At 37.1% G+C, this 23987-nt stretch overlaps 1 non-coding gene across 1 annotated transcript; it reads left to right on the top strand.

The window, feature by feature from the left end:
* The first annotated feature begins 9819 nt into the window (after window positions 1-9819).
* On the top strand, window positions 9820-9893 carry Trnar-ucu (transfer RNA arginine (anticodon UCU)). The gene has a single exon. It is a non-coding gene; the product is annotated as a tRNA-Arg (tRNA).
* The last annotated feature ends 14094 nt before the right edge of the window (window positions 9894-23987 follow it).

Raw genomic sequence — 23987 nt, 5'->3', positions numbered from 1 at the left:
GTGACTATTTGAATACAAAATAGATTTAAGACAAAACTTTTGGGGCTGGGGATGTGGCTCAAGCAGTAGTGTGCTCGCCTGGCATGCGTGCGGCCTGGGTTCGATCCTCAGCACCACATACCAACAAAGATGTTGTGTCCGCCGAGAACTAAAAAAAAAATAAATATTAAAAATTCAAAAAAAAAAGACAAAACTTGTGTTATAAATAAAGAGAAATATTTCATAATGATAAAAGGGTCAATCTATCAAGAGTATATAATAATTATAAACATAAACACATCTAACACAGAGTCTCAAAGTACATGAATCAAAACCTGACAGAATTAAAGGGGTAAGCGGGTAGTGATAATTCAAGACTTTCCATAACTTAATTCTCATAACAAATAGAACAGACATTAAACATGGAAATAGAATAGTTCAGCAATGTTATAAATCAACTAGACCTAACAGACATCTATAGAATATTTCTCAACAATAGCAGAATACAGACTCTTTTCAAGTGCACAGCATTATATTATGTTAGGCCATAAATTAAGTCTTAATAAATTTAAAATTTTATAATAAAGCAAAGTATATTCTACAACTATAATGGAATGAAATTAAAAATCAATTAACAGATGAACACACAATATCACTCCTTGGTATTTATCCTGAAGAATTAAAGTCTTCTTACTACAGCAATACATGCATACCTATGTTTTATAGCAGTAGAATTCACAATAGCTGAACTATCGAACCAACCTAGGTGTCCCTCAATGGTTGAATGTATGAAGAAAATGTGTTGTATATATACAATGAAGTTTTATTCAGCCATAAAGAAAAATAAAATTATGGCATTTGCCGCCAAAAGGATGGACCTTGTGAACATTACATTAAGCGAATTGAGAAAAACTCAGAGAGCCAAGGATTGTATTTTTCTCATATGTGGAAGCTAAAGAGGAAAAGGAAAAGTGGGAGGATCTCATAAAAATTTAAGGGAGATCAGTGGAGGAAAAGAACAAAAAACTGGGAGAGCAAAAGAGGAGGAGAATGCTGAGGAGTGATATTGGCCTCATTATAATGTTGTATTGTGTGCATGTACAAATATGCAACAACAAATCCCATGAACATGTACAACTATAATGCACAATAAAAATTTGAAAAAAATGTCAATAACAGAAAGAAATTTGATGACATCACAAACATATGGAAACACAATCCTAAATAACCAATGAGTCAAAGAACTCACAAGGAAAACTAGAACATGCATTGTGATAAGTGGAAACAAAAATACACCATACCAAAACTTATGGAGTGCACCTAATACAATACTTAAAGAAAAATTTTTAACTGAAATAATGCCTATATTAAAAAATGAAAGATCTCAAATCAATAACTTTCAAACTTAAGAAACTCAAAAAAGGAGAACAAGATAAACACAAAAAAGAAAAGCAGACAGAAAGAAATAATAAATACTGGGGCATAAATAAATGAAATAGAAAGTTAAATTTGTGGATAACATCAAAGCAACAAAAAATTGGCACTTTGAAAAGATCAAGAAAATTACCTAACTTTTAAGCAGACTAAGCAAGAAAAAAAAGAGAGACCTCAAATTAGTAAAATGAGGAATGAACAAGAATACATTACTAGCAGCCTTACAGAAATGAATGCAATTGTATGGATATCTATAAAACAGCTGCATGCTAACAATTGAGAAAACCTAGATGACAAAGTGGACAAACTTCTACAAAGACTGAAAGTAACTCAACAGATCCTATGAAAGCCACAAAACATAATTACTACAACAAATAGACTAGTTTAGAGAGGTTGTAGGATACAAGATAAATATTATTATTTTTCTCAATACATTTGCTATAACAATCCAAAAAATGAGATTAACAGAACAATTCCAATAGCCAGCTGAGGTAGCAAGTGCTTCTATTCCCAACAACTTTGGAGGCCAAGGAAGGAGGATGACTTGAGAGCCAAAGTTTGATCAAGGCAGCCTGGGCAACACAGAGAGACAGCATAGGTAAGGAGGGAGATGAGAGGGGAGGGAGAGAGGAAAAAAAGAAGGAGGAGAGAAAGAGAAAGAGAGGGGACAGGAGGGAGGAGGGGAGGGAAGGAAGAGGAAAGCAGGTCTGAAGCCAGTTCTATTTACAATAACATAAAAAAACACTTCAGAATAAAAAGACAGAATACTACAAAATTCAAATGGAATTAAACAGGACCTAAATAAGTGGAAAGACATGCCATTATTTTGTATGAGAAGACAATATTATTAAGATGGCAATATTCATCAAATTGATCTACAGATCAATCTCTGTTGGGTTTTTGCTTTTTTGTTTTTAGAAATTGACCAGATGATTTTAATGTGTAGATGAAATTACAAAAAAAAAATGAGACTAAACAAAATGATTTTTTAAAAACAAGTTTGTTCTGGGCTGGGGTTGTGGCTCAGTGGTAGAGTGCTCACCTAGCAGGTGCAAGGCCCTGAGTTCAATCTTCAGCACCCACATAAAAATAAATAAACAAAATAAAGGGATTGTGTCCAACTATAACTAAAAAATAAACACAAATAAAAACAAGTTGTTCTTTGGCAATTCCTGACTTCAAAACATACACAAATCAAGACTATATAGTATTGGTACAATAATAGACATAGAATAGAATTGAGAACCTAGAAATAAACTCATACATGTAAAACATGATTGGAAACAAGAGCAACAAGACCACTCAATGGGAAATTAATAGTCTTTTTAACAATTGTGCTGACACAAATAGGCACCCACATGTGAAAGACTGAATTTGGATTTCAATCTCATACTACAAACAAAAATTAACTCAAAGTTGATCCAAGATCAAAATTTAGAAGACAACAGAGATGTAAAGTATCTTGACCCTGGATGAGACAATGGGTTATTAAATATGAGATCAATAGATTGTAGCTTTAGGATATTATAAATAATGCTGCTGGGAATGAACAGTCATACACAGATTTTTGTGTGGACAAAAGAAAAAAAAAAGATAAATTACAGTTCTTCCAAATAGAGTCTTCTGTGCTTCAAAGGATGCTATCAAGAAAATGAAGACAACATAGAGGATGTTGAGAGCCACAGGGCAGTCAGAATGATCCTGACATTTGCCAGAGAGAATGGTTGAAAGGTGAAGCCAGCAAACCATTGAGATGATGATTTGAGTTAAGCTATATATAATTGCTGTGATGCTGAATTGATTGAATTGTATATTTGACCTTTACTGTCGGCAGTAAGGCGGCTCTTGTGCCTGGGCACCTGCTACTTTTTCTATTCAATATAGAAGTAGAAGTCTTAACCTGAGAAATTAGGCAAGAACAAGAAACAAGGTGTATTTCCCAAATTGGAAAGTAAGAAGTGAAATTGTTCCTATCTGTAGATTATATGATTTTATCTATGGAAAACTCAAAGACTTCACAAAAGAGTGCTAGAATTAATTTACAAATTCAGTAAAATTGCGAGGTACAAACTCAACATATAAGAATTTGTTGTGTTTCTATACACTAACAAAAACAACTATCCAGGGCTGTGGATGGGGCTCAAGTGGTAGCATGCTTGCCTGGCATGAGTGAGACACTTGGTGTGATCCTCAGAACCACATAAAAAAATAAAAAAAATAAAGAAGTTGTGTCTACCTAAAACTAAAAAAATAAATAAAAAATAAAAAAAACAAAACTATCCAAAAAAAAAGTAAGAATCCAATATCATTTATCATAGGATCAAAATAATAAAATATTTAGGAATAAATTTAGCCAAGGAAGTGAAAGAGGTGGACACTGAAAACTACCGAACATTCAAGAAAGAAATGAAAGAAGACACAAATAATTGAAAATATCATGAATTGGAAGGTTTAATATTGTTAAAATACCCACATTAGGGGCTGTGGTTGTGGCTCAGTGGTATAGTGCTCACCTTGCATATGTGAGACACTGGGTTCGATCCTCAGAACCACATAAAAATAAATAAAAAAATAAAGGTATTATATACAACTAAAAAAATTCAAAAATACCCATATTACCCAAAGCAATCTATAGATTCAATACAATCTATTTGAAAATTCTAGTAGCGTTTTACACAGAAATAGAAAAGACTATCTTAAAATTCATATGGAACCACCAAAAATCCCGAGTATCTAAAACAATCAAAGAAAGAAGTACAAACCGGGAGGCAAAACACTTCCTGATTGCAAATTATACCACAAATATCCTGGTAACAAAAACAGCACGGTATTGGCATAAAAAAAGAAACACAGAGCAATGAAACAGAATAAAAATCCCAGAAATAACCCACATATATACAATCAACTAATCTTCACCAAAGGTACCAAGAATACATGATAGGCAATGGGTAGCCTCTTCAATATATGATGTTGGTAATACTGGATATCCACATATGAAAGAACAAAATTGAACCATTTAAAAATTTTATTTATATTTATTTATTTACTTCCTTAGGATGATTTTATCAAAATTCCAAAATATAACAACTGTTGTCAAGGAAACAGGAACATTTGTACATTGTTGGTGGGAATGTAAATTGTGTAAATTGGTACAGCCTTTTTGGAAACCAACTTGGAGGTTCCCCCAAAATTAAAATGGGACTACCATATGATCATTAATTTTACTCTAGGATATATAATCTAAAGGAAATAAAATCATTATCTTGAAGAGATTCTGCACTCTTGTGTTCATTACAGCATTGTTTACAATAGCAAAGATATAGAAATACCCTAAATGCCTATTGATGCATAAATAAATAAAAATATTGTGTGTATACATGTATACAATGGATATTGTTTCACTTTAAAAAAGATAGTAGTCCTGCCATTGTGACCACATGGGTTAATTTTAAGGATATTATTCTAAGTGATATAAGTGAAGCATAAAAATAAAAATATTGTATTTATTATACATATTTGGACTCTGAAGAAGTCAAATGTATAAAAACAGAGTAGAACAATGATTACCAGAAGCTGAAGGGTGGGGGAAATGAGGAGATGTTGATCATAATTTAAAAGATGAATGAATTCTGGAGATCATTGTATAATGTAGTGACTACAGTTAGTAATACTGTTTTGTATATTTGAAATTTGCCAAGAGAATTGATCTTAAGGCCTCACAAGGCAAATTTTTGAGATGGGTTTTTATGTTATTGCTTTTATTTTGGTGATCATCTCACAATTATATATGTAGAAAATCATTATGTTGCACAAAATAAATATATACGATTTTCGTTGGTCAATCAGACCTCTTGTAAACTCAGGGGAGAAAAACAAAAACTATTTTCTGTGCACACACATCAAAAAGGATAAAATAGTCAATACACTTAACTAAGCAGTTAATAGATTTATGATTTGAAATATGTAGAACATTCCTGAACTAAATTCAAGAAGACCTAGAAAAAAGAAATCACACACCATGTTCATGGATTGGAATACTTAACTTTAATAATATTGCAACATTCTCTAAAGCAATCTATAGATTTAAGGGAATAGCTATCAAAATCTCAATACTCCTTGTTCAAGAAATGCAAAAACTGACCCCAAAATCATATAAAAGTACCATTGATTACAAATAGCCAATATAATTTTGAATAAGAAAATGTTAAAGAACCCATTCTTAGGCTCCAGTATTCAAAATGGTGTAGTGTTCACACAGAGATATAGGCTATTGGGATAGAATTAATAATCTAGAATTGAATATATTGAAGGCCAGTTGACTTTTTTAAGAGTGCCAACACCAGAGTGCCATTTTACCATCTGGTTAAAACTATACTTTCCATAGATGATGCAGAAATTGTGTATCCATATGCCAAAGAATGAAGTTGAACCCTTACCCTGCACCATATATAAAAATTAACTCAAAATGCAGGAAAGATTTAAATTTAAGAGGTAAAACTATACAAAAATTCTAGCTGTTGTGTCTTTGTTGAGATCCACAGCCAGTCAGAATGATGCCTGGCATTTGCCAGAGGAAATGTTTGAAAGGTGACAGGGAATGTTTGAGAGGTGATGCCAGGGAACCATTGAGATGATGATTTGAGTTAAGCTATGTCTAATTGCTGTGATGCTTGATTGATTGCTTTGTGTATTTGACCTTTACTGTCAGGCAATGGGGTGGCTCTTGCTGCCTTGGGAGCCCACTACTTTGAAGTTACTGCTCTACTTTGGAGTTCTCCTGGGGATTCCTGGAGAGTTCCCATTGGTTGAGGAAGTGCCGGAGGAGGGATTTCCAGTGTGTGTGGGGGTGCTGGAAGGGCCATGTGAGTGGTGTTGGCGAAAAAGCGCGCATGCACTGCCAGTGAGAGTTGAAATAAAGTAGTTGCTGTTTGAACCTACAAGGCTTTGTGGAGGCTCAGTTATTCATGCCCAGCCAGACTGCAGCATTTCTTCTTCATGTAAACTGTGAAGTGTATGAAAAATAATTCCAAGCACATTACTCTAAATCTTTTGTCATTTAAAATTAGATAGACCTCAGCCAGAGCAAAGGAATATATACAAAAATACTTGCACCAGCCTGGTTTCAGACCCCCCCACACACCCTAATGGAGCAGCTAACCCCAAAACAATAAGCCGAGGAAATACCCTATTCACATTCTGGTTCCATGTTAATTACTCAGCTGGGATCAGTGCAGAGAAGTAGGCAAATATCAAAGGTGCCAGTTTAGCTCAAGACATTATCAGCATATTTTCTCAACTACTATTGCTGGCAGTATTGTATTGTGGGTGTAATAGAGTAGAATAAAGTAAATCACCTATACCCTGCGTGAGACCTTCCAGAGCCCTGGCCCAACTGTGCTGACCACAGTAATAACGCCACAACTACCAATTGTTCCTAAAAGAAATTTGTTTGTGCATTGTTTCAACTTTAACAAATTTTGTTTGAGTTACTATGTTCTGAAGTTTAAAGTTTTAGATGCAAAGGCGACTGGGCATGTGCAAATATCTGTAAACTCCAAACAAATAAATTTGCATTATTTTTTCTAGGACTTTTATAGACTATGGTTTCCAACAGTCATTCATAAAAGAGGTTAGAAAAAAAATCCCTGTTTATTCCCAAGAAATCTTTACACAACACTTTTATACTGGCTACTTCACATAAAAGTGCCTCAGGGATTTAATTCATAAATCAAATGAATTTTCTGCAGCCTGTACAGTGCCGTTGTAATTGTGGTGAGCCGTTCCTGCGGACTGTGGTCGCCATTACATGATGGCGCTGGCTCCGCTGTGGTCTGTGAAGGACAACTCCATATCAGAGAGAGTTGTCATATTGTCAACTCCTTATCAGAGAAAGTTGGCGTGTTGTTTTCTAGCACCCTGTGAGAAGGGTCCACGTGGCAGCTTCCATTGGGGTTTGCGGTGCTTTATTAAGGCTGGGAAGGGGCATCCGATTATTATTCCGGGGATTAGAAGAATTATTAGAAGAATATCAAGGGCCTGAATAAACTGCTGAAAGAAGATTCCTGAGTCGCGTCTTCCTTGCGGGCAAGGAGGTCGCGACATGTAATGGCTATTATAATAATCTAAAATTGTCATGTGTGGTGACACATGCCTGAAATCCTAGAAGTTTAGGAAAATGAAGCAGGAGAATTGGTAGTTTGAAGACAGCTTCCAAGGCTTCAAGAAACTTAGTCAGAGCCTGTCTCAAAATATAACATGAAAAGGACAGTGGATGTGGCTCAGTGGAAAGCAACCCTGGGTTCAATACTCAGCACCAAACCAAAAATTTAAAAAAAATAAACATAAGGATTCAGGGTACAAAAACATGTAAAAATGTTGGCAACAGCATAAATTTAATAAATATATTTTTGATAAAAGTGTTAAGGTTCTTTAAAAGTCCAAAATAAAAATGCTACATAATCCACTTGTAATAATTTGAGGTACTACCACAAGGTTGTACATGCCTGTACTCTCTGTGGCTTAGAAGGATGAGAAAGGAGGATCTCAAGTTAGAGACCAGACTCAAAAACTTGACAAAGTCTTAAGTATATCAGTAAACCCTGTCTCAATAATAAATAAATAAACAAAAGTGGTGGAGACTGGGTATGTAGCACATTGGTAAAATGCTCATGGTGTAAGGGACCGGCAAAACGTCGGAGGAAGAGACCACAAGAGACTAGGTCCATGCAATTGGCAAAAGGGGATTTATTGAACCAGCATGCTAGGGCTCCATGCCCACTGGAGAAAGGAGAGTAGCCCAGAGCCCAGAGCAGGGGTTGAACAATGCTTAAGTACACCTTTTGGGGAGGAGGGGGTGGTGGTGGCTTTGCATACATCACAGTCTCCTTTAACAAATCACCTTACACCGTGGGAAAATCAAACAATAATTCTTAGACTTGATTAGTACATTTATTGGTGGGAACAGGGCTGGCTGGAGTGATAGGTCTTTCCTAAGGAGGGGGTTACATTTAAACTGATTGGTTCGGACCCTGAATATCTACGTGAGGAATTGCACAGGACTCCAGACCATAATTCAACTAAATGGCCAGTGGGGCCTTGTCCTAACTGCCTCAGGAATTTAACCCATGCTTTTCAGTTTAGAAACTTCACCCTTTCAATGGGTTAATACCTGGGTTCAATCCTCAGTACCACAAATAAGTAAATAAATAAAATAAAAGAGAGAAAGTGATAGATTGAACTTACATGTAATTTAAATTCTAAATAAATTTTTAAAATTATGGGTATGTATGTAAAGCAATTGAAATCCTTTTGTTGAAGATATTGTTGCACTTCTATTTTTATTGTATCTTTATTCACAGTATCTAATAAAAGAAATCAAATTAAGTGCCTTTTAGATAAAAGGTATTATCAGAAAATGCCTTCCAGCTGCAGATTATTCAACTAGTGCCTTTAGAAACTACGCACTTAAAATTAAAACTGGTCTGTAGAAGGCAAGACTCAGATACTGTTTTTTTTTAAGTACTCCAAGATATTTGGTATCTGTGGGCACATTTTTTTCAGACTGTGTTAAAACTCAGAATGAGGTACATATGGGAGGTTAGGATGAAACCAAAATATACAGTAAATTCTTCAATGGGTAATCTTAACTCAGACACTCTAATAGATGAAACAGTTTTGGAGATAAAACTAGATTCTCTGTTTCACTGATTTATGGGTTATGGATTCGATCCAAACATATATTAGAAAAGACTTCAGGCTACTGGTTAAAATCTATTTTAAAAAGGTATTAAAAATATACCAAAGTTTGGCTGTGTTTGTGTAGGCCTGTAATTCCAGTTGCTAGAGAGGCTGAGGCAGAAGGAACAAAAGTTCAAAGCCAGCCTTAGCAAAAGTGAGGTGCTAAATTACTCAGTGAAACCTCCTCTCTAAATGAAGTAAAAAATAACCCTGAGACTGAGTCTCAGTATTCTAGTGTTCCTAAGTTCAATCTTTAGTATCCACCATAAAAAAAATATGTACCAGGGGGCTGGGGCTGGGGCTCAGTGGTAGCTGACTTGTCTGGCACTTGGCTTAATTCTCAGCACTACATATAAGTAAATAAAATAAAGGTCTATCAACAACTAAAAAATAGTTTTTTACATAGTATATCTATTTGTTGACAGCCTATGACCTAATTTGCTGATTGAAGTTGGCCAGGCATGGTGGTTCATGCCTGTAATCTCAGCTGCTTCAGAGGCTGAGATAGGAGGATACTGAATTTGAAGTCAGTCTCAGCAATGGTGAAAAGCTAAGCAACTCAGTGAAAACATTTCTCTAAGTAAAAATTAAAAATAAGGGTAGGGATGTGGCTCAGTGGTAGAGTGCCCATGACTTCAATCCCTGGTTTTGCCTCCCAAAATGTGGGACTGGGGATATAGCTCAGCTGGTAGAGTGCTTGCCTTCTAAGCAGGAGGCCCTGGGTTTAATTCCCAGTACCACAAAAAACAAAAACAAATAAAGGAAAGAAAGAGAGAGATTGATCTTTCATGCAGTTTGAATTTAAGTTAGTCCCACTTTTATTTTCCTGCCACACCAGAGAAAGGTGTTTACTGAAATGTTTGGAATGTTTCTATGGGTCAGGGCCATTTTAATAAAATGGTCTTACATATGAAAACAAAATAAATTGAGGACCTTTATTGGGACACATAAACTACACTACCTCATTTAGAAGAGATTAATTATTTTTAATGTCACCTAATTTTATTCTGCTTTTTCATATGTAAAAAGCTCAGATTGTTGGTAAAGATGGTGCCTGGAGGGGCTGGGGATGTGGCTCAAGTGGTAGAGCACTCACCTGGCATATGTGTGGCCCAGGTTCCATCCTCAGCACCACCTACAAACAAAGATGTTTTGTCCCCTGAAAACTAAAAAAATAAATAAAAAATAAAAATCTCTCTCTCTCTCTCATAAAAAAAAAAAAAAAAAAAAAAACATGATGCCTGGAGCATTTCTCTTCCAGGAGCTCAGGTGCATGACACACTGAATGGTGCAAACTTTTAATGGAACAATGGCACACCTCCAAATCTCCAAAGTGGCGTGAACTCTCAGCCAATAAAGAAGTAAGAGCCCACTCCCCCCTGCTCCTCCTCATCCCACGTTGAGCTCATAAATATCAACACCCTCTCCTTCTCCCTCTCCCCCTCCCCCTCTCTTTCCCCTTCCCTCTCTCCCTTCCCCCTTCCCACTTCTCTTCTGTGACAGGCCTCTACAGTCCTGCTTGTTGAGTTTATGGAGCTTTTCCACCATTCCTACACAGATGATAAATCAAATCTTTAAAAAATGCTCTCTAGTTCTTGAATAAAAATGAAATGAAATATGGGAAAATAGTCATTGATAATGTTGAAAGTGGAGTTTTGAGATGAAACAAAATTTCTCACTTTGCCAATTGCATCTGGGTGCTTGTCTCACAAATATTGAAGAATAAAATCTATTTATTTAAGCAAGTCAAAATAGAATTCCACCATGTGGGATGGGGAATGATACCATATAAACTCATTTTTGTGTGCCATCTTAAAAGTTTACAGATGTTTTTCAGCATTCATGGAAAAAAATTATTTAAAATAGGTTTTAGAAAAGGCATCCTGACTACTATATTGGTTCACTTTCATCTTTTCCTTGACCCATCTTTACTCTTGCAATTTCACCACGGGACAAAGGACTTTGTTGAAGGTGTTCCCAAAAGTGGGCATTAAGGTTTTTTACATTTGAAATAGGCCTTAATGATGCTCATTAACATATCTTCCAGTTTGCCTCCAGCTGTGGTAGAATGAGGTTCATTATCCTGATTACACTGTCATTTTACTATCTCTTCTATTTTATAATTATTCACTATGAAAAAAGAACCATAGATTTGAATATGTGAACAGAGAGCTAGAAAACTAGAGGTTTATTCTCAGACCTAGGAAGAGCTAAGCTGAAGTTCTGGATTTTATATTGTTGTTCTGAATTTGTGATAGTGCTTCCTCTACATTTAAAAAGCTCAGGAGTCATGAGGAGCATTGAGTTAAATTCCAGTATCAGCAACTTAATGAGGCCCTAAGAAACTCAAAGGGACCCTGTTTCCAAACAAAAATATTTTAAAAGGGCTGGGGATGTGATTCAGTGGCTGAACACCCCTGGGTAGAATTTCTGGTACCAAAAAGAAAACAAAACACAAAACAAAAAAACCTCATGTGTTACAAGCTCTAAAAGTACAATCTCTCTTGTGCATGGAAACAACATAAGAAGTTGGGTTCTCTCCAGATAATTATCCCAGTCTTCACCACACAATGTGGGGACATGCTGAACTCATGGCACATGGATGCCCACAAAGGGCTTTAGAGACAAGCTGAAAACACCATACAATTGTGGAACAAAATGCCCAGGGTTTTAACTGCTAATCTATGCTTCTCTAGACTAGTAAGGGGAAGGGGTGGAGGTTGATCTGCCACAAAGACCCTCTGAGGAGTCCTGTGAAGATGTCCTTAGGCCTGAGCCTACACAACTCTATTTTAAAAACTCTAGTTTCAATCCTGCAATCTCTCCAGGCACACACACAGAGCACTCCAGTATGACCTCAAATGAGTTACTTCCCCTCAACCTGATAAACAGAGTGAAGCCCCTGGCAGGCTGTCTTAGCCTGATAAGAGAGAAAGGCAAAAAGATCAGGGTGGCGACCACCAGACCAGATGTTTCTGACCCCAGGGTAAATGATAAGGAGAAATCTGGTGGTAGCTGAAGAAGATTGCAAGGGGGGTCAAAAAGCCCACAATTTTATGTGAATAATAGAGCTAATGCACAGGGATTCAGCCAGCCAAAACAAGGATGCACTTGAGCTGGAGAGCCTGATGAGGACCTGACATCCCTTCACTTGTCTTCATTTCCTGATCCTCTGAATAATCCTCACCACTCTCCAACTCTGTGCCCTTGTCTGGACCCTAGTGAGAGCTGCAACTTCTCCCTATCATCCTCTCCTCAAGCAGTCATCTGCTCCACACCAGGAAATCTCTGCCTTGGTTTTTGTCCTGATCACCCTGGTCTGAGTGAGTGTGCATATGCTGGACATAAAGCCTAAGGCTTGAGACTTTTGAACTTAGCATGCAGAGGGAATGTCTGTAATTAGCCTGTCATTATTATGTGTGCTTTGAAGTGCTTAGAATTAATTTATAATTGTTAGCTCTGAATGGATAATGTCTATTGCAGTACCTAGCATTAAGAATTGTTGTTTTCTTGGGCTGGGGATGCGGCTCAAGCGGTAGTGCACTCGCCTGGCATGCGTGCCACCCAGGTTCGATCCTCAGCACCACATACAAACAAAGATGTTTTGTCTGCCTAATTAATTTATAGTTGTTAGCTATGAATGGATTATGTCTATTGCAGTACCTAGCATTAAGAATTGTTGTTTTCTTGATTAAATACCTATAGAGTGAAATTATGTTGAGTAATTGAATGAATAAAGCATTGAAAGTGGCAGAAGTGCATGGAAATTCTTTATTTTTCTCCTGTACTGCATATATCACAATTGTTGCCCCCTAACAACAAGTCCCTAGCCACAATTTTCATTTTCCACCATTGCCACTCTTGCCAACTTCAAACAACCTACTTATCCAGTCTCAAGATAACAAGGCACACTTATAATTTTCTTGCTTTCAGGGTTTTCAGAGTTCTCTCTGTGATTTGTTTTCAACTTCATCTTAGCACAGAAACTTGGGCTCCTGGTCCATGTCAGAAAGCCTACAAAATGATTAAAAGAATTTCACCTAAGAGACTAATTGGATAAGTCTTCAGACACTGACTCCAACCTAAAGCGAGTGGGCCCAGAATCAAGTCCAAAAGGCAGGATGTTCCATTTTCATTGTTATAAGACTAAGGATCAGGGCTGGGGATATGGACTTAAATAAGAGAAATTAAAATACTTCTTATAAGATATCTGCTGTTTTCCAGATATTCACTGTACCACATATGATTAAAACCTGACATTTTCCCTCCAGTGGGTATATTGTTGTCTATAACTGTATAAGAAGTCACTCTAAAACTTACTAGTTCACATTTGGATTGAACTGCATTCATCTGCAATATTTTTGTTGCATATGTTTAGCTCTTAAGATTACTGAACTTCAGAGGGTGATCTGGCTGCCAAAAAAAGCACCCTGAATCTTCCTCATATGATATCTCAGAATCTAATAAATTAATGTGAGCTTGTTCCCATTGAGGAAACAGTGTTCTAAAAGCAAAAGCAAAAACATTAAAAAATATTTCCTGACTAGGTACCTGACTAGTACTCTTTCGTAGCCACAACTTTATATAAGCCATAAAAAAAGAAGAGCCCTGACCCAAATTTTGTAGAATGTATTCTGCATTTGGCTAGAGTAGGAGTAAAATCGCATTACCAAATTTCTGTACACAGGTAAGGCTAAAGAACTACTGATATTATGTCACTAATTCTGCCTTTTGTAATAGATGAGGTTTATACAGCTGTTCAGTGTCAAAAAATATTTTCAAAATCCCACAAGTACTGTGTGTATGGGTGTGTGTGTGTGTGTGTGTGTGTGTGTGTGTATGTTTGTGTGTGTGAGTGTGTGTGTGTTTATATGAGTGTAGTACTGGTGGTTAAACTGAGAGAATTATTATTCCTGAGCTATATCCTCAATTTTTTCTTTTCTTTTTTGAGACAGGATCTTACAAAGATGTTTTTTTTTGTGCCCACAATTTCTAAGTACATACCAAGATCAAATATGCCTGACCCAAAGGCAAAACTTACCTCCTTTAAAAGCCATGATTAATAATTATTTTTAAGTAGTGACATTTTTACGTAGTGACATTTATTCAAAAACGTGAGGGGGGTTATGCACCTATGTGGCTCACGTCAGCAATCTTGATAATTTGGGAGACTTAAGCAGAAGAATCACAATTTCAAATTCAGCCTAAATAATATAAGAGAACCCTAAGAACTAAGCAAGACTTTGTGTGAAAACTAAAAATAAAATAGAATACAATTTAAAAAGCCTGGTGATACAGGGGTTTAGGAGAACTACCCTGGGTTATGTATTCATTCCTCACCCCTTATAAAAAGAAAGAATAAAAAAAGAAAAACAAAATTTTTACATCTGATGAACTTTTTATTCAGTGGGGATAATAAGTTTGAGAAAAACTTTTAAGCTTATAGCAAGGATTCAAAATAAACTTGGGAAATTGTTGAAAATTGAATTGAAAAATCAAGAACAATCAATATTTTTTAATTTCTTATCAGGAGAAATTTGAAGATAGGCATATTTAATTTCAGTTATGATGAAAATGCAGGATGCTATGGAAACTGCAGCAAAAGAACTGTATCTGTATCACAAAAGTTTTGTAAATGAAGAATATGAAACACTACATAAAAAAGTGAGGGCGAGACAAAATTAAGGCCATATGTGTAATTTGAAATAAATAATATACTAAATCTCCACTATATGAATTTTATCTGGGTGTATGTCTACAAAACAACACAATGCTCCTTGCATAAAGCAGAGTATTTGTGATAGTCTCAAATTAATAATGATTTCACATCTGTGGCTGTTGTGCAGGGGCTCATATCAAAAAAGCAAGGTTTTGGGCTCAAGCAATTGAAAGAAGATGTGAGGAACTTTTGGGATGGTAGGCATGCTACTTTTGAAGGCAGCAATAGCCCATAACCATCCTCTAGCTTCTATCCCTCAGCCCTCCAAATTATTAAATAGAATTTTTTTTATGCAGGTCAGACAAAGAAGGCACATCAACAACATTTTACTGATGTAAGAGCATGCTCACAAACAAATATTTTTGACCTTGAGTACATAGATTTAATATGAGTGTTTATAACCTTGGCTAGTCGCTAAAAATACAGCCCTGTGGAAGCCTGGCCAGGTACTAACATACTTGGTCTTTTTTTGTCCTTAAATGCCTCATGGCATTGAGCATTTTACAACTTCTACTATAAGGAGCAATGATAACCTCTCCATTCTTAAGGTGCAACACAGAATGCTGTTTATCTCTAATTCTTACAGAAAAAAATAATAGCCTTTCTCTTTTGCCACCTGGGTAAATTATTTTTTAAGTCCACCAGTTCTGCTTAATGGGTATAATGGAGTAAACTTGGATGCCTGGGCTGGCCATGCCAGTTGTTCACTGGAGCCATTGGCTGCTGTTGTTTCATTTTATGAATCATCCATTGTCTGGACTTGAAGGCCTTTATCCTAATTCTTCTCCCCAGACTCAATCATCACAATGGGGAAGGTTGATGGGTATTTTCAAAATACAGAGATCTTTCTCTACTGGATATACTTTGTTTGGATTCCTATACTTCTTGATTATCTTGCAATTTCTCATTCTGGTAGTCTTTCATACACTTGCATCAGTTTTTGCTGTCATATCTATAAAAACTATTTATCCAATGGCCAGAGCAGCTGCACATGACTCATTTGACTACTTCTACAAATCATTTATGCCACTGCTGCCACTTTTTTCTTTGGCCAGGGGCTGGGACCTGGACTTCAGTAATTCATTTATAGTTCAACTTCCAAGGTTCATGTTTGCACACAGTGCAGTCAGAATCCTTATTTCTGTTTACAAGGAACTAATCTCATTATGTCACAGCTCTCCATAGGCGTTAACTGTAATAGGACGGAGGCAACTAAGTGTTGTATGCTTCTTCGTGTCCATAGGTGCCACTATTCCTCTAAAAATCTCCATTAATCTATAAGGACTGAGATATCTCTCACCTGCAAATATCCATGGACTATGCGAGTTGCTGTGTGGGTGTTGAGATCCAGGATGTAAAATTTTGGTCTCTAGCAATTGAGAGATGTGAGGAAGAGTTGGCAGTGTAGTCATGCTCATGCAGAGGTAACAATAGCTCCCAGGTATCCCAGAGCATTCAGCCCTCAGACTCCTGCATCATTCCATAGGCCTTTTCATATATAGGCCAGAAAACAAAGGTGCATGATCAATATTTTACATAGTGAACACATGCTCAGAAGATAATGTTTATGACAATGAATGCATACACTAAATCCAGGTATTTATTACTTAAATAAATGATAATAATATTAATTATCATCATCATAATAATAACAGTAACCTGTTGGAAGCATCAACAACAGAGTAGCTATAGCCATGTTTGGCCTTTCCAATGATCCACCCTTATAGAATTCATCATCAAAAAATCTACACACCTGAAGTCTTCTGCAATGATCTATTAGCAAGGAGGTAAGAGCTCTGTATCCACAGGCCTCAAAAAATATGCTCTTTTGCGATATGACTAGAACACAATCCCCCTGTCTGGGATTACTAAAAGCCATCTCCAGATGGTATCTAAACAAGCTTAACATTCTTGCAACTTATCATTGATCAACTGCTGTGTGGCTGCATCTAAAGATATCATATATATTGAAGTCATACTGATATGATTTTGTGATCTAGGACATATATTCAACTGAATATGGCAGAAACCCATTCCTGTGCTGCTGATAACAAACCAAATGCTATGTGATTTTGCAACACAACTTTTTGTATTTGATATTTTTCTTTATTAACTAGAGATAGAGCCTGCTTTTTATGATTTAAGGTTTGGCTGTGTACTCTGTATCTTATTCACCAAGAATACATAAAAATAAAGAAAATACCTCATCCTCATGGGTTTAAAATTTTATTTATCATATAGTCTTCTCTTTAGCTATAACCACAGCATAATTTCCCATAGGCTGTATGGTTTGAACCTAGTATCCTGATAATGCCAGAAGAAAAAACCAGAATTTCAAACGTATTGAGTAACATTTTCAAATTAAATCAAACTTTAGGCAGTAAAAGATTGTCTGGATAAAATGGAGATCAACAGACTGTTGACTGTAATAGATAATGTTACCTTCAGTATACATTGAAATATGGGTTTCAATATTTAAACTTTAGGACGTAAGCCAGAATTAATAAAAGGGTGATTATAACAGCTGCTTCTCTGCTTATCATTTCAATTTTGCCTATTCATAAAGCAGGAAACAAGAGCCTATATTGTAATGCATGTCTGTAATTTCAGTGACTCAAGAGGCTGAGGAAGAAGGATTTTAAGTTCAATGTTAGACTCAGCAACACAGTGGGGCCTTAAGCATCTTAGTGAGAACTTGGCTTGTCTTTAAAAACAAATAGGCTGGAGATGAGATTTGTGATAAAGTGTTCTGAGTCCAGTCCTTCGTACAAAAAAATTTTCTGCTTTTTTGTGCCACTATCTAACTTCTAAGACAATAATGAATGATTGATAATTCATGTAGTCTAGAGGATGTGAGTTGTGGCTTTGGGGTCACATAAAATTGATCCTGAATTCCAATAAAGTTGCTTAATATTCAGGAGACCTTTCAAATATTATTTCACACTGAACAGCTATGTAAATATCATCCATTACAAAAAGCAGAATGATACCGAGTGTCAACATATTAGCAATTCTTTAGCCCTATCTGTACACATAAAATTGACAATGTGTTTTTACTCCTCTTGTAGCCAAAGTGCAGAGTATATTTCCCAAATTTTGGATCTGAGCTCTTATTTTGTGTGTGTGTGACTTATTCTGTGATTATGAAAGTGTATTAGTCAGGAAACATTTTGAATACTTCGTTTTTACTTTCATAACACTGTCACCTACATGATAATGAGCCAACCTTAATTTATTTGATTCTGAGAAGAAGGGTGCTTTTTTGGCAACCACATCTCCCTCTGAAGTTCAGTAACCTTACCAACTATCACCTAATGCAGTAAAAATATCCCATATGAACCCAGCCTTAATTGATAATAAGCCCACACTTGAGACAATAATTTTTATATGGTTTCTTCTTATTCAGTGATAGATATCTAATTCACTAAACATGGGCTGAATGCCAGGATTCAATCACATGTGGAACAGAAGTTATGTGAAAAATATATTGTGCCTTATAGGTACTGGTTAAATTTGTATTAATTTAAATTTAAACTTTAATCTCTTGACAGGCTTCATTGAATTATATGGAAATATGTGTAGACTTCTATGCCTTTTATGTTTGATGATATTCTCAGACTACCCCATATTAAAGAAGAAAAATGAAATCACAACCCTGCATTAGGCTAAAGAGAAAACTGCAAAATAAATCAAAAAAAATGTTTAGACTCTAGTTTCTGGGTTACTGATGATCTGATGACCTAGAGTCTTCTCTCCAGTGATACCAATCTCTTTTGGTTAAAGTATGATATCTAAAATGAAAATGGATCTGTGCCCAGAATCCTGTGAGAAACAGTGTCCACATTTGTACACTTCTGAGTTGTAGATGGCTGTTCTCTCAAAGTGCAGAGTCTCTCCTGTTTTTTGGCCCTGAGAGAATATTGTTTGGTATGTGTATTCCAGAACCTATGACACAGAACTGAGTTGTCAATTTTTTTCACCTTGCTGAGGTCAGGATATTTATAGATCTCAAATATGGAATAGAGCTGTGGTGAACATAGATATCCCTGAGAGGTCAAGAGTGAATTTTAGGATGAAGCTTGAAAAATACATTTAGTTATTAGTCAATTTATATATTAAAAAATAATAATATTTTGGATATAGTGGTTTAAGTTATTAAATTGATTTAAGCTGTCCTTCTTAATTTTTATTATGAATACTAAAAATTTTTAAATTATACTAGTGCATTATATTGTTTTTCCCTCTGGGAAAATATTAATGCCTTAGGACATTGATTAGAAGTTTAAAATAAAACTTGCTTTCTCATAAGACCAGACAGCAGAAAAGTTAAATGAAATTTTAAAGCAATTTTGATAAAATTTTTATTCACAAAAGTGTATATTTGGGGTGTGTGAAAGATCTTGCCACTTGGTTTTATTTTCCCCATTGGGTTTCTCCCAACTGAAATTAAGTTTCATCACATAAGAAAAACATCACATAATCTTTTATATTTCCCCCCCTCTCACTAAGGTGTGGCTGTAGAGTTTAAGAGTGGTGAGGATAATACAAACGTTGAGTAGTGATGAGATGTCATTCCAAGTCCTCATCATCCTCCCCAGCTCAAGTGCATTTTTTATTTAGCTGGCTGAACATCTGTTCATTTGCTCTACTCTTTATAGTAAATTTTGCACCTTTTTTATCCTTGTTTCAATCCTTGTTAGTTACCACCAGATTTTTTTTATGACATCATTTACTCTAGGGCCAGAAATATCTGGTCTGGTGGTCTGCACCTTGGTCTTCTCACCCTTCCCTTTTATTAGGTGAGGACAACCTGACAGAGGCCTCACTCTGTTTATCAAGGTGAGGGGAAGTGATTTGTTTATGTCTGAGGGAAATACTGCAGGGCTTCTTTAGGCATGCCTGGTGAGACTGCATGTTTCAAACTGAAGTTTTTAAAATGGAGGTTTTTAGGCCAAGCCTAAGCCATCCTCACAATAGTGTAGGTAATTTGTCCAAATTAAGGTTGGGTTTTGTTTGTTTGTTTGTTTGTTTAATGCATTTGTCCTCAATTAAATTTTTTTTCTTTTCTTTTCTTTTTTTTTTTTTTTTGTAACAGGTATTTAACTCAGGGGCACTGAGACACATCCCCAGTCCTTTTTTGTATTTATTTAGAGAGAGGGTCTAACTTAGTTGCTTAGTGCCTTGCTTTTGCTGAGGGTAGCTTTGAACGCATGATACCCGTGTATAATTCTTCTGTGCCACAGGGGTTATGGCCTGTGCCACCAAGTTTGCTTTTGACTGAGTATTTAAATATGTAAGACAACTTTATTAAAATGACATTTAGAACTATTCCTAATATTCAAGAAAACTCCTTTGTCCTGGTGTGGCAGGAAATAAAAGTGGAACTTGACTTTAATTTAAATAACAAGAAAGTTCAATTGCAAGGGCTTAATTAGAACACAGATAATTAGAAGGTTACAGGCCATATCACTGTTGTACTTGTTTAAAATGATTTTTTCTTAGTTGTAGATGAACTAAATATTATTATTATTATTATTATTATTATTATTATTATTATTATTATTATTATTAATGTGGGTCCAGTATCAAACATACTGCCTCATGCATACTAGCCAAGCACTCTACTACTGAGCAACAATCCTAAATCCTTACCTGGTATTTTTTAATATTCATTTATATTTAATTTATTTATATGTGGTGCTGAGAATTAAGCTCACAGCCTCATATATGCTAGGCAAGCACTGTACCACGGAGCCACACCTTCACCTCTTTACTGGTACTTTTTAAATACCTGTTTTACATAAATTTTAATTAGTAGCTTTAACCCTTTTACAATATCTGTTTGGATTAAATCAATAACCTAGAAATCAGTGAAGCAAAGTCTAGTTTTATCTTAAACTCTGATTTTACTTCCTCTTTCTTCCCGAGACCAGACACCTTATCACAGTGTCTGAATTAAGATTCCCTCTTGAGGTATTTACTGTATGTTGTCCACATTCCAAACTCCAAAATTTACCTATTCCTTAGTTATGGAAAAATCTTACAGAATTTGTCCAGAGGTACCAAAATTTCTTGGAGTACTCAGAAGAATCCATATCTGAGTCTTGCCTTTTAGGGAGCAGTTTGAATTATAAGTATGCAGCCTTTAAGGCAAGTAGATGGATGATCTGCAGCTGGAAGAAACCTTTTCATCAATACCTTGCATTTAAAAGGCACTTCATTTGATTCCTTTTATTAGATACTGTGAATAAACCTACAATAAAAATGGAAGTGAAGTAATTTCATTAGCAAAAGTGTTCCAATTTTTTTAGATATTTATCTAGAATTATAATTACTGGGTTATAGGGCATTTTTTAAACCAAGAATTGTTATTGTTATTTATTTTTACTTATTTAGGCACTTTATCACTGTGTTACATCCCAATTTTTTTAATAAGACAGGATATCACTGAGTCACTTAAGCCATTGCCAAGTTTCTGAGGCTGGTCTTGCATTTAAGTCCCTCCTGTTTCATCCCCCCAAGCTCTTAAGAACCATGATAGGGGCTGGGAATGTGGCTCAAGCGGTAGTGCACTTGCCTGGCATGCTTGTGGCACTGGGTTTTATCCTCAGCACCACATACAAATAAAGATGTTTTGTCTGCCGAAAACTAAAATGAATAAATACTAAAATTCTCTCTCTCTCTCTTTAATAAAAAAGAACCATGAAATTTTTTTCAAAATATTTTTATTAACTTTATATTGTAACCAACTTGTTTTCATCGACACTTGACACAGAGACAAGTCCACTGGCCACCAGCATGTTCCACTGAGGAACAACAGGGCAAGCTTCCCAGGGGCCCACTGTGCTCCACCCTCTGCCGGAGGACAGTGGCTGCCCTCACTTGGAGGTTTTAATTGCTATGTGTTTGTTTTAGTTGCTTTGTGTTTGAAAAACCAAACCAAACCAAAACAATAAAAATCCCAGCCGGCACATCACACTGGAGATTTCCCAGGGAGGATTGCTTTGGATGGCAAGTGTGGTGCTGGGCCTGGGCCTCTGATTCTGTGACACAGTATGGCTTAGGATGCCCAAACCCAGTAATGACAGTGGGAAAACTGAGGTTCCCTCTGGGGGCCACAGGGACCTTATTTCCTCCTTCTCACCCTCATTCCAGTCCCACCCCCTTGACTGTCCACACACAGTCCACCATGCCTACGAGACATGGCTCATCTGTCATGCTGCAAGACACAAACTCCCCAGGACAAGTCGGGAAACTGAGGAAAGTTGCTGAGCCTCTGCCAGCATATGTGCCCCAGCCTCTACCAATAACATGACTCGGCTCTCTGTCCCCCCCCACCCCCTCACAGTAAGGGCCTTGAGCGGGATGGAAGGGGGTCATGGGTGGAGCACCCATAGCATCTGCTACAGCAAGTTACCCAGCCCCAGCCTCCAAGGCTTCTTCTGTAAAATTGGGATATCAGAACAATCTTGGTTGTTTGTCTGTTTTTTTAAATGATGTTGTTGTATTTTTTTAACCTTTTTTATTTATTTTTATGTTCTGCTGAGGATTGAACCCAGTGCCTCACACAAGCTAGGCAAGCAGCTCTACCACTGAGACCCAGCTCCAGCTCCAGAACAGCCTTGTTTAAAAAATAAGAAGCCAGTCATAGTGGCATGACCTTGTAGTCCCCGCTGTCCCTGCTGTACAGGGGGCTGAGACAATGAGAATCACTGAAGCCCAGGAGTTGGAAGCCCACCTGGTCAACTTAAGCAAGACCTCACCTCAAACATAAGATAAAGCCAGGCACAGTGATGCCCACCTGAAATCCCAGCAGCTCAGGAGGCTGAGGCAGGAGGATTGTGAGTTCAAAACTGGCCTCTGCAAAAGCGAGGTGCTAAGGGTTGGAGCTGTGGCTCAAGTGACAGATCGCTCGCCTAGCACATGTGAGGAACAGGGTTCCATCTTCATCACCATAAAAAAATAAAGATATTATGTCCACCTAAAACTAAAGAATAAAAATTAAAAAAAAAAAAACACCCAAGGTGCTAAGAAACTCGGTGAGAACTTTTCTTTAAATAAAATACAAAATATCTGCAGATGTGGCTCAGTGGTCAAGTGCCCCTGAGTTCAATCCCTGATAGCTCCCAAAACAATATAAAATTAAAAAAATATATATATTCAGTAGCTCTATGTCGTAGGGTGACTCATGTGGGACCATCCGGTCAGTGATGACAAATGAGACAGGGTCACAGAAGAGCAAGAGAGAGTATGGGGGCATAGACACCCCAAAGGAGGCTTCTGTTATGTCTCAAGTAGGTATCATGTTGGAGACCCCTTCCCTACCTGCCCTGGGTGTCTCCCAACAAACCAACATGGCCAGTGTCTTTAAGTTAGGACAGGGTGATATTTATGTTTTGCATTGAGGGATCAAGGGGAAGGAAGAATATACATCTTGAAACACTACCAGTATCCTCAATGCAGGGACCGGTCTCAGGTGGCCCATGGCCAAAGAAGGTAGGAGGGGTAGGGCTTACTCCTGGAGAGCATGGTGGGCAGAGCAGCCTGTGTTGGAACAATGTTTTCCTCTCTCCCCCCACCATACATCAGGAAGAACTTGTCGCAATATAAAACATTACCAGGATGGAACCCCACATTTTTATTTTTATTTTTTTGTACCTGGGTTTCAGCCCAGGGGTGCTTAACCACGGAGCCACATCCTCAGCCCTTTTCAGATTTTCATTTTGAAACAGGGTCTCACTAAGTTGCTGAGGCTGGCTTTGAACTCACCATCCTCCTGCCTCAGCCTCCTGTGCTGCTGGGTTTCAAGTGTGCACCACCACTCCTGGCCTGGGGCTGCACTATTGTCACAGAAACGGTCGGCACCTGTCATAGCCCCGCCCCCTGCACTCACCATGTGGGCGTGCCCATCTCCTGGCCTCAGGCTGCCAACCCTTGACTTCTGAGGGGTTTTCTCTGGCCCCGTGACATTGTTCATGAGTTGGACCAGAAGTGGGTAAGAGCTATACTCCCTGAACAGCCTGCAGCCAGCTGTGTTACCCCTCCAGTGGGACAACCAGCACCTGCTCTGCCCCGTCCTCCCCAGCAGAGCAGAGCACTGCTGTCTCCAGGGCGTGAG

This window comes from Ictidomys tridecemlineatus, unplaced genomic scaffold (genome assembly GCF_052094955.1).
Source record: "Ictidomys tridecemlineatus isolate mIctTri1 unplaced genomic scaffold, mIctTri1.hap1 Scaffold_81, whole genome shotgun sequence".
Classification (NCBI taxonomy): Eukaryota; Metazoa; Chordata; class Mammalia; order Rodentia; family Sciuridae; genus Ictidomys; species Ictidomys tridecemlineatus.
This window is presented reverse-complemented; position numbering and strand designations above follow the sequence as displayed.